The sequence below is a fragment of the Mya arenaria genome, chromosome 9 (genome assembly GCF_026914265.1).
Source record: "Mya arenaria isolate MELC-2E11 chromosome 9, ASM2691426v1".
Classification (NCBI taxonomy): domain Eukaryota; kingdom Metazoa; phylum Mollusca; class Bivalvia; order Myida; family Myidae; genus Mya; species Mya arenaria.
This window is the reverse complement of record NC_069130.1, coordinates 12,780,468-12,793,345: the sequence shown is the minus strand read 5'-3', so window position 1 is coordinate 12,793,345 and position 12,878 is coordinate 12,780,468.

Genomic DNA, 12,878 nt, shown 5'->3' with positions numbered 1-12,878 from the left:
CTTCAGGCTATATGCAACACATAATGAAAGTTTGGCAATGATATATCAAACACTAAATGAATGAGACAAGTATTAGCACCTGTGGTATTTTCATAAAAAGCAGAAACAGCCATTTCCCTCAAATGTTAAGCCGCAAACCTTTGAAGAGCCATTATTTCCTTATGCATTGGAATAATTTGACCAAGTAAAGTTTTCCTTGTAGCTTTTAATGGTGTCTATAGAACAGCACCACAAAACTGGCCTGCCTACTCTTTTAAGATTTTTTTCTAAGCAAAATAAGGTTTTTCCACTTCATCGGCTTAGTGTTTTATATAAAAAATGACATAGAGCCCAACTGAAATGCCTCAACTTGTCAAAATTTTGCTTTTCTGGTCCACTTATATACAAAGGTAACAGAACTGTTCAGTTTAACACAAGAAATTTAGTGATAATGTGTTAATAGACAGTCTAAACAACACTATATGCCAAATTGTTGGCTTCCGGGACAAATGGCGCAACAAAGGAAATGGCAAAAAACACACCAAAACTTAAAGATTCATGACAACTGCTAGTGTTTTCATGTATGAGGTGGCTACATGATGTAGAAAATGCAGAGATAGCATTATTATGCCCATTTTTAAAAAAAAATTACTTTAAGAATCTGTTTTGAAGGCTAGATTTGGCATTAAATTCAGAGTACAGCACTTCACTATTGTCTATAAGATGCTTATTTACACCTGATTTGCTATAAATCTCACTCATTGGAATCATTTACACACAAACAAGCACTACAGAGTTGACTAACATCTTCATTCTTCTGAAATATTGGATTCAGAGCTGCATCTCCTGGATTCAGATTGCAGGACTACCGCCTGGGGAAAAGGCCGCAGCTAACTGGAGCTTATTGGCACATCATGATCTGCAAGCAAGACACAAAAGCAATGTTTTACACAAATAAAACTATCTGCCACTACTGTTAAAGTTTGAAAAAGGCCTGTAAACACTCATTTGAGGCATACACAACCTTTAGTATAGTCATAAATGTGATAAATATGCAGAAAAGTTCATGAATTCAAAGATTTTCAGGACAAATTTAATAGAATATATAGCCTTTTGGACATTTTGCAATCAGTTTTTAACAACTCAAAGGTAAATCTCATCTTATTGAGTACCCAGATGCATTTTGCAAGCATTTAAACCAGACATGCTTAGAATTTCTTCTTACTTGGAGATGGTATTCCTTTCTTGAAAATCCTTGCCGAGAGCCGGTATGGAAAACCACACGAGACCACAGTTTTACCAGCACTGGTTCTTGTCCTTGAAAATTCCTCTGTGGCTACAGCAACCAGGCTGGCTATTAAAATAAGCAATAAATTAGGGTTTTTAAAACATTTATACTGTATTAAGGTTGTGTTTTTTAATGCATTAAGGGAAAAGGCTCTATTCTTTATGAAAGCTGCTCACTTTTTATTTATTTTGCCTTGAGAAATGTCAAGTTTTTCAATGAATAAACTGAATAAATGAATGAATTAATGAATATATATGAATGATTGATAGAATGAATTAATGAATTAATGAAAGGTGGCATTATTTCTTTAAAATTGGGATCTCATTGTGTTGCTGTGATTGTTAAAGTATATGTTTTCTTGTCCATAAGCTGAAAATCATATGCACACTAAATAAAACATCATTCTGCATCCTATGTGCAGTAAGTTTTGTTTAATTGCTTATAGAATTTGCAATTATTGTAATGTTTGCTTAAAAGAGCAAACAAAATGTGTGAATAGATGCACAATACAGACCAAAGACTGATACAAGTCAGCAGTTTCATTAGAAAATAATATTATTATCAAAGCCACATCAGAAATGATTGACAACATGAAAGAAATTCATTTAGGAATGGAACAAACAGTCTCAATGGGCTTTTATGACCAAACTGTCTCACTTTGTACTTCAGTTTGGATACCATTTTTAATATATTATCTTGAAGTACTTACAAATTACAGCATGTTGGCAAACACCAAGTACAGCTTGGCCTCTGGTGGGCAGCTTGGTGGGGGGGGGGGGGGGTCTTCAACAGACAGTTCCTCCTGGGTCTGCTTCCTATGTTAAAAAAATCCCTCCATTTATACTTTGGAATTGAAAGTGAGGCTTTCATTCATTAGTTACCATCATTTGGAACTATTTCCAAACATTAAATTGAAAGTGAAAGTAGTTTTTTTTAAAAATGTCAAAAATATATAAGAAAATTATATATTATTAATTTATATTATGTAATATAAGATTTTCACATTTCATACTCAAACACCAATATTCTATGGCTAAGCACTGTCAACTGGCCAAATTTCAACCAGATAGCTGTATAAATTAAGAATTTATAACAATTTAAAATAGGCCACCCCTCCAAAAGCTTCCTCTATATCAGGCGTGAGACCACAGTTATTTTTACTATATGTTTCATATAGACACTAACCTGGCTTTTGACTTTATACACACCCCAATTGAAAAACAAGGACATGGCATCTCTAGAACAATTCAAGACACAAAATATAATCACAAGAAAACACCATGTTACCATTGACCCGACTGTCAAAATTGAGTTCAAATACATAACCCTTCCGCCAGGGAGTCAATCGGCTACAAACAACTAATTTTCAGACTTCCACAAGCTATGATTTTTCCAATATTTACATTGAAAACTATCAATTTCTGCAATAGAGTGTCAACTTCAGTCAAGTTCTCTGCAAAAAGAACATTTTTTGCTTCTTTTTCATTCAATTTTAATAAAATATTGATACTTGAACACAAGCACTCTTTGTTTCTGTATTCACATCCGGATCTTGGTCAACGGGGGGCAGATAACTGTGGTCTTAAGCCTTATTGCGCGGGCGCATCGGCGCCCGGCGCATATATTGATGGTTTTAGAAGTGTCCCCTGGTGCAATGGGCTTGCGCATGCGGCGTTTTAATTGTTTTGATCGCGCATGCGCCGTTTCTTACCGTCCGCTCTCGGATAATTCCGAAGCAGTTCGCCATTAGACTAGTTCCTGTTCGATTTTGCAATAGAAGATAAAAATTGGTAATCTTCTAATATGTGAAGCTTTAAAAATATATGGCAAATTAAAACCAGGGATTTTTTTAAATAACTGTTATAGAGAAAAAATATCTTAATGCACGGTTGTTGAGAAAACTCTTTTTTATTTAATATTTTTACATAAAGAACAAACCACGAATGCGCAGAATGTATCTAACGATAATCTTAGAAAATCGGTGACCACCAGTCTATTATCTGATTACCCTTATGACACGGGTCAGATGCAAGCGTCCAGTAGATAGCTAGGATATCGAGGTCAACACGCATTCGGAACTCCTCGGCCATTTTTTTCAAAAACAACCTCGGATGTATGCAGGTACATCAGTTGAAGTAGTTCGTAAAATTTTGAATTATATCATTAATTAAATGTAGTGTTTTAGAGTTGTATTTATTAATATAGTTTAAGTTGATTGCCATTGAATTGAATTATGCAAACATAATTAAGAATTCCAAGAGTTAAGTCACAAAGTTTAACTGCTAAATAAAATTACTACGCGATCTACTTGCAGCGGACTTAAATGTACCACTTTTTGAGTATGTAAACCGTCCAAATACATCCGAGGTTGTTTTCGATAAAATGGCCCGAGGAGCTCCGAATGGTCAACACGCTGGCGGATGGAGAAAGGTATTATTATTTTCTTTTTTTCGTAGTGAACTGAAAACCTAATTTTTTTTTATAATTATCATTTTACAAGCAGGTTTCGTTTTTCGATTTAAACAGTAGCACGTGTTTTTCCGGAATTTTGTACTTTCATTTTGGACAATTTGAAGGCTTTTCCAAATTACGTCATTAAAACCAGGGATGATAGCCGTCAAATGAAAACGCTTCTTGCATTTCAGACATAGGCGAGTGTGCGGTCAAGGTCAAAATTGCGGGAGGGTGATTCGAAGTGAAATACCGCAACAAAAAACGTTCGATTTGGACATTTACGCGTCTAACTCAATGAGTCACAATGGTAGGGATGATATTTCAAGCTCTTCTTTGTAATGCATGCGCAAAATTTGCATGTCAGTCTGTATGTAACGAGTTTAAGGTGATTTGTTCGTAGTCATTAAACTTTTGCATCGTTTTCATTACGCACCAGATATTATTTTAGACTAATGCATCAGTTAATTGAAACCACGACCCCCGGTCCGGGGATTAGCGAGGACCTTGACCATAGGTCCAGCCAACCCAGGCTAAAATCCCGTCCTGCGGGGATGAACAGATGGTTAAATCTCGCCAAATGCCCTGCATCCCAGGGGCCCTAGGTTAGGCCCGTTCCCCCCCTATATTTAAAGCGAAGACATAACCATCCCATTCACCTGGTACTGCAGGGCCACCTGAAAGTTAAAAACATGGTCCATTTCCCCGGCTTTCCCCGGTATACCCCCGGACCTTGGGGGCCGTGGTTAAAATAATAAACATGTTTAACGGGATTCTGTTCAATACAATGTATATTTATATTTATCATCCTACATTCCAGTTTTCCACAACTAGTTGTTATATATTGAACAGATAGGGCTTCATCTTCAAGATGACAAAAAACAGCATCAACAATAATGGGCCAGGACTGAGGAGTTCCAAGAAATGAGTATTCTTCAGCCCACAAATATCATGCAGCTGCCGCTGCGCAAAACCAGGTTTGTTCTCTTTCTTAGTTTCCTGTTAACTTTATGGTTTCCGAACAATAGCCAGCATTTATATTGAACATGAAATCCAAAACTTTCTGCATTTTGTGTTGTTATGTAACACAACTGAAGCTAGGCAAATCTTTTGCTAAGTTTTTAACTGCAGCTTTAAATAGCATTGCTTAATGTTATTATCATTCAACCTTTAATTAAACAAAAACATACGGATGTTTCGATGAATTACAATAAATAATGGAATGTATTTACAATTATTCACAATTTAATATAATGTTTAAAATAAATTAACTCTACAGGCTTACATTATTTCACAATATAATCTTTTTATTAGACATCATTTGATATTTATTTCGCACAAAAAACATGGCCTATAAACAAGCCTTCCTAAAAATTAATAACATTTTTTTCACTTTTTCTAACAAAATTGCTTAACTCAATGTCTGAATAAATGAATAAAATCATTACTTGTATATAAATTTTAATCTTAATTATTATTCTGCAATTCATGCATCAATCTTTGATTTGTATAATCTGATTCAGAATTGACATCAAATTGCAAATTACCTGTCAATTCACATTTCGAATAAAGCTTATGAAATCAACCTTGAAACCTAGCAACTTCACTTCAGTTTAATGTTTAGAGTTATTTTATTTCTTATGTTTCATGTTATCAGGTCTTCAGTGCTACATTTACTTATCATGATATCATAACAAATTCCTTTCACATCTTTTTAGAGTGAGGCAACAAGTAAATGGACCTTGACAAATGTCCTCTATGTAAGAGCCAGTCCCTTACACAAGTGGCCTACTATTGCACAGCTGAGGTTGTTATCAAACGCAGCAGTAGGTATGAAATGCGGAAACTGTTCCAACTTGATCTTCAACAGTTGAGGTACTCCTCATCACAATTCCTGAACTGAAAACAATCGGTGACGATCCTTCACTTCACTTCTACCTCACAGAGCTCCTCCCTGTAAACGCTAGAGGAAAGTTTGAAAATGGAAAACTTGTCATTGCAGGCGTGAAAAGAACAATTGATTCTTAACAAAACAACCTGCCTCAATGCTTTAGCTGACACTACATCAAGTCAAACAAGGCAATTTGTTTTTCTCGCAACCTGACCGGTATGTTGAATCTGATCAAAATTGTACACAACCACTGGTCAAGAGTGGGAATATAGAAGTACAAGTTGTTCGATCAGTTACCTAAAATATTCTGAATATTTGAACATATAATAAATGGGTATTTGTTAAAGCTATTCATATTGTGTGTAGTGTAGTAAGATCAATGTCAAGGTTATTTTGGCTAAAAAAAAAGAAGGAAAATGACTCTCGATTCATAACATCGATGAAATAGCAAGCCTTAAGTATTTTCGATAAAGTGATACATATATTTTGTGGTGATGTCATAACATTGTTTTACTGTTTTTGAAAGAGACAACACATGTTAAATATATTATCACTTTTGTGTTTTTTAGCTCAACTATTTGACGAATGAGGTGGGCTATACATGTACTATTCGCCCTGGCGTCGGCGTCCGGTTAAGGTTTAGAGCAAGTTGGGATTTTCACTTATAAGTCCAATACCCTTCATTCAATTGACTTAATACGTCACACAGTTGTTCAGGCAATCATATAATGGGAATAGATAACTCCTTTATACAAGTTATGGCCCCTGATTGACTATCAAACTTAGGTTAAAGTTTTAGGGCAGGTTGGGATATTTATTAATAACTTCTATACCATTCGTTCATTTAACTTAATACTTTACACATTTGTTCAGGACCATCACACAATGAGGTTACATAACTCTGTATCATCTTTAATAGAAGTTATAGCCCCTGATTGACCTAGGTTAAAGGTTTAGGGCAGGTTAAAGTTTTAGAACAAGTTGGGATTTTCACTTATAAGTCCAATACCCTTTATTCAATTGACTTAATACTTTACACAGTTGTTCAGTTCCATCACATAATGAGGTAAGATAACTCCATATCATATTTTATACAAATAATGGCCCCTGTTTGACTATGGAACTTAGGTTAAAGTTTTAGGGCAGGTTGGGATATTTATTGATAACTTCTATACCCTTCATTGAATTGACTTTATACTTCACACAATTGTTCAGGACCATCACACAATGAGGTTACATAACTCCATATTATCCTTAATACAGTTATGGCCCCTGATTGACTTAGATTAACGTTTTAGGGCAAGTTAAAGTTTTAGGGCAAGTTGGTATTTTAATAAAAAACTTCTATATCTTCATTCAATGCACTTAATACTTCGCAGAATTATTGACAACCATCTTACAACAAGGAACATGTTAGCCCTAAATACAAATCATTGACCTTGAATGTGTTTTTTTTCTTTTTACTCTTCTTTTAATTCCTTTTGAAAGGCACATTCTTATATTCCTAACCACATTTTGATAAAGGGAAAACAAGTTATTTGAATGACCTGTGTCATTGTTCGGGCGGGCTGGTGTTAGGGCAGCGTGTCAAAGCCACCTTATGTATCGAATAATTTAGCTAGGTTTGACATAAAGAGACAAAACTTGGTATATGCAAAGAGTTTAAGGAGACCTCTTTTTGAGAATGTGTTTGAGGCCCCTATGATCAAGGTCAAGGTTGCTATTAATAGAAAAAGGGTTGTTTTGAATAACTTAAGTAAGGTTCTTCATACAGGTACCAAATTTGGTATATAGGTAGAGTTTATAGAGACCTTTCCTGAGATCGTGTTTTTGACCCCGAGAGTTATGGTCTAGGTCAAGGTCAAAATAGAAATATGGTAAGTACTGAATAACTCAAGTAAGGGTTGACATGGTAACTTGGTTTATAGGACAAGTTTATGCAGAGCTTTAATGGATGCTTTTTAGCCCCCTAGGGTCGAGGTCACCATTACTAAAAATAGATTACTCTTTCAGTTCAGGCTAACAGTTAAGGCTGACATACTGTGACCAACCTTGAAATATGTAGGAAGAGTTTATAGCGCGGACACGTAGATGAGGACAACATTTGTACCAAGTAATATGGTAATCCATCAATGCATAAGTAAGTTATAGCACGGACACGAAATGTTACAGCCAGACGGACAGACAGACTGACGAAGTGTTTCTATAATCCGCCAATAATCCCCTCCCCACTCTGTGGCGGGGGATTTGAGATTTGATATTTATAAAATAGTGTACTTCCATTTTTGCCATTGTTGTGTTTTACCATTATGTCAATATGTTCAGTTACAGACTTACAGTAGTGCCAATATTTTACAGTCACCATATATGACTTTACAGAATCGTTACATTATTTAATAACCTTATCATCATCATGACTTATCTTCCTATTTTTTAATGCTTTGCAATTTCAATAATTATTTCCAAAACATGTTCCTAAAATCAGAGACATTTGACAGTATTATAAGACTTCTCACTCAAGGTTTTGTCTATCTGAACACTGATGTTGACATAATGCTCTGTACATATCACTATGCTTTTGCTAAGTTTCATTCCAATTAATGTTTAAATTAATTTCTTATATGTACATATATTTAACAATGTTCTGTTTTTCATTATCTCACTTAAACAGTTACAAAATGTTAATTTACAAGAAATACTTGTATTTATATAACTATGTCATTTTGCCATGTCACCCTTCTTTACTACCTATTTTGCTTAAAGCTGCACTCTCACAGATTTTACCATTTTTTACAATTTTGTGTAAATATCCGCAAACAAATGATTTAAGATTACTGACAAAACATCAAATCACAGATTTTTATATTTCCATTTGAAAATTAATGTCTTATGGCTTAAGCTGTTACTAACAGTTTAAGAAAATTGCATAAACATCAATTTTTGAACTTGAGTATAAAATCTGCAATCATTTTTTGTCAGCAGTCTTATATAACTGGTTTCAATGGATTTTCGCAAAATATGGCTCGTTCCAAGTCAAAAATCTGTGAAGTGCAGCTTTAACTTTGATGAATATATCAATCAATGTCTCTTTTATAGGCACTGACTCTCCATTTACAAACATTAGAATTCATAATGCTTAAAATGAATGCCTGTTTCAACTTCTCATTACCCTGCTATTTTTTGGCATGACCCTTAACCATTCCATTGTGTGTTGTTGTTTTTCATTTTCGTGATTTATGGGTTTTCAAACTTTAAAAAATTGGCATTTTGGCTATCAACCATATATCAGCAATGCTTATACTGATTTATAAAACTCAAGCATATCATTTATAGTTTTGGGTCTGACAACTTCCAACTTTTAAGTTAGTAAATCATTTAACAAATATCATAGTACCTATTTTCAACACAAACTGAGTCAATTAAGCCCCCCCCCCATGTAAAAGATATTTATCACCCTATAAATAGTTTCATTCAAATACTGTGCATTTGCTTACTAGGTACATATTACTAGTTTTCATGTATTTTCATTTTATTCTTTTTCTTCATACCTGTTCTATTCATTGCTTATGTCTTCTTGTATTGACATTCAACAATGTGAATACTTCAGTGAAATAGTGGCAACATGTATTTTAGTATTGTATTAATTTGTCTGTGTGCATTCTTATTCCATGTATTGGTCATATGTATATGTCGCACTTACGCCAAATTATAACAAATATTCTTTCTATTGTTTATTACATTTTAGTACAACTCTACCATTCCCAGCATACTACTAACTCTGTATATTTTTGTTATCATACTTGTTACTCTTTGTTGCATACAAATGTAACGAGTATAAAATGTATATTGCTCATGTTCTTTCTTGTTTGTACATATGTTTCATATTTCAGTAATACTCAATGCAGTATTCATTCTTATATTTCATGTAATATTTTAAAGAATTAAGAGTTCTCCAGGCGAAATAACATAACACATTTCCACCAAACTTTGTACAAATGCTTCACTTTTTCATGTATTAAAAATATTTCCTCACTTCATTTCATTGTAACCTATATTTTTCCACCACTTTCTTCATAAATCTTTTGCGTCATTATTGTTTAATATTTCCATACACATTTAGTGATCAACTTCCTAGACATTCCACTATCAATCTGCATCACATTCTGCTCATCATACTTATATCTTATGCCTTAAAAGGCATAATGCATGTTAATTACATAATGGTTATTACCTGTAAGTGTCATTGTAGGCAAAACTTGTTTCCTTTGGAATACTATAAACTTCCTTTATCTAAACTTTACCTTCCTGTTGTATCATTGTATTCATATTGTGTCCTTCCTTTCTTTTGTTTCAAAATGTTCATAGTCTATTAAATGTGACTGAGGTGTTGACATTCCAGAACCATACACATTTCTTTTCAATATCTTAAAAATACTTCTTGTAATTTCTTCTCTTTAGACTAACAATTCTGCCATTTCGGTCATTACCAATACCAACAATGCAAATATTGATAGTGTATTATGTATGTTCTGTATATATGTTCTAAAGTATTGTGGCAATTTTAAAAGTACAGCATATCAATAAAAATATAGTTAATTACTCCTGGGAGTAAGATTACAGGTATTATTGGTCCCAGATTACTCAAATAAGTTTTTGCTTTACTTGTTGGTATTCTATGCACAGCTGGTGTTATCTTAATGAGATTTGTATAATCAAAATAGGCTCCTTAGTATAGTAGCTGAAATGTTTACTTTACTTCTTGCCACTCTTATCCTTTCCAGTTTTGTAGAAATAGTATGATTATTTGTCAATAAGTAGAATGCACTCAGTGACCAAAGGTACTCAAGAAACCCAAATTATTACATGAGTAAATACTTGAGAGACCTCAACCATTACATTAGGGACCCAAACTATTATAGAAGAGTTACCCTAACTATTATAAGGTACCCCAACTGGTATGTAAGTCCCCAACTATTTTGTAATTTACCCCAAGAAACTCTTGAGAGAGTTACCCTAACTATTATGCAAGGTACCCCAACTGGTATGTAGTTCCTCAACTATTATGTAAGTTACCCCAAGAAACTCTTGATAGAGTTACCCTATAACTATTATGCAAGGGACCCAACTATAACTGGTATGTAAGTTACCCCAACTATTATGTAAGTTACCTCAAGAAACTCTTGAGAGCGTTACCCTAACTATTATGCAAGGGACCCAAAATGGTATGTAGTTACCCCAACTATTATGTAAGTTACCTCAATAAACTCTTGAGAGCGTTACCCTAACTATTTGCAAGGTACCCCAACTGGTATGTAAGTTACCCCAGCTATTATGTAAGTTACCTCAAGAAACTCTTGATAGAGTTCCCTAACTATTATGCAAGGGACCCCAACTGGTATGTAAGATACCCCAACTATTATGTAAGTTACCTCAAGAAACTCTTGATAGAGTTACCCTAACTATTATGCAAGGGACCCAAAATGGTATGTAAGTTACCCCAACTATTATGTAAGTTACCCAAGAAACTCTTGATAGAGTTACCCTAACTATTATGCAAGGGACCCAAACTGGTATGTAAGTTGCCCCAACTATTATGTAAGTTACCCCAAGAAACTCTTGATAGAGTTACCCTAACTATTATGCAAGGGACCCAAAATGGTATGTAAGTTACCCCAGCTATTATGTAAGTTACCTCAAGAAACTCTTGATAGAGTTACCCTAACTATTATGCAAGGGACCCAAAATGGTATGTAAGTTACCCCAACTATTATGTAAGTTACCCCAAGAAACTCTTGATAGAGTTACCCTAACTATTATGCAAGGGACCCAAACTGGTATGTAAGTTACCCCAGCTATTATGTAAGTTACCTCAAGAAACTCTTGATAGAGTTACCCTAACTATTATGCAAGGGACCCAAAATGGTATGTAAGTTACCCCAACTATTATGTAAGTTACCCGAAACTCTTGATAGAGTTACCCTAACTATTATGCAAGGGACCCCAACTGGTATGTAAGTTACCCCATCTATTATGTAAGTTACCTCAAGAAACTCTTGATAGAGTTACCCTAACTATTATGCAAGGGACCCAAAATGGTATGTAAGTTACCCCAACTATTATGTAAGTTACCCCAAGAAACTCTTGAAAGAGCTACCCTAACTATTATGCAAGGTACCCCAACTGGTATGTAAGTTACCCCAGCTATTATGTAAGTTACCTCAAGAAACTCTTGATAGAGTTACCCTAACTATTATGCAAGGGACCCAAAATGGTATGTAAGCTACCTCAACTATTATGTAAGTTACCCCAAGAAACTCTTGATAGAGTTACCCTAACTATTAAGCAAGGGACCCCAACTGGTATGTAAGTTACCCCAACTATTATGTAAGTTACCCCAAGAAACTCTTGATAGAGTTACCCTAACTATTATGCAAGGGACCCCAACTGGTATGTAAGTTACCCCAGCTATTATGTAAGTTACCTCAAGAAACTCTTGATAGAGTTACCCTAACTATTATGCAAGGGACCCCAAATGGTATGTAAGTTACCTCAACTATTATGTAAGTTACCCCAAGAAACTCTTGATAGAGTTACCCTAACTATTATGCAAGGGACCCCAACTAGTATGTAAGTTACCCCAACTATTATGTAAGTTACCTCAAGAAACTCTTGAGAGACCACAACTTTTTGATCAGCTGACTTTGGGTCTGTTATGCAACTGGTAATATATAACGAAGCAGGCAAAGTACCTTAGGATCTCTCTGTCAGGAGCTCTCGGTTGATTGCTCTCTCTTTCGGCATATCTTTCTTTAGGAAGTTTAACACTTTGGTCACTGAAACATCTTAATTTCTAAGACGCTCTTAAATAACTATAAATTATAAATTAAACGCTTTGTGTGTGTTTGTGAAAATAAAGTGTTAGTGTGTTTGTGAAAATAAAGTGTTAAAAACGTTTATATTCTTCATTATTGTTCCAAGTATTATCTTGGATGGTGGCAGCGATTGATTAAGTAATTAAAAAGGAAACACAATCCCGAGAAATGAAAGATCAACGACAGTATGTTCAACAGCTTATATAATATGATTATTTTTCAATCACTGTTATCAAAGTCATTACTCTGTGTCCACATACTTTTAAACTACTATTTATGTCTTTTTATTCTTATGTTTAGACTTGAAGAGCATGTTCATTTCAGGATCAAGTTTTTCTTCTTCACACTAAGTACCATGTACACTTCGCACATTTCTTAAAGCAGCTTTCTTGTTCCA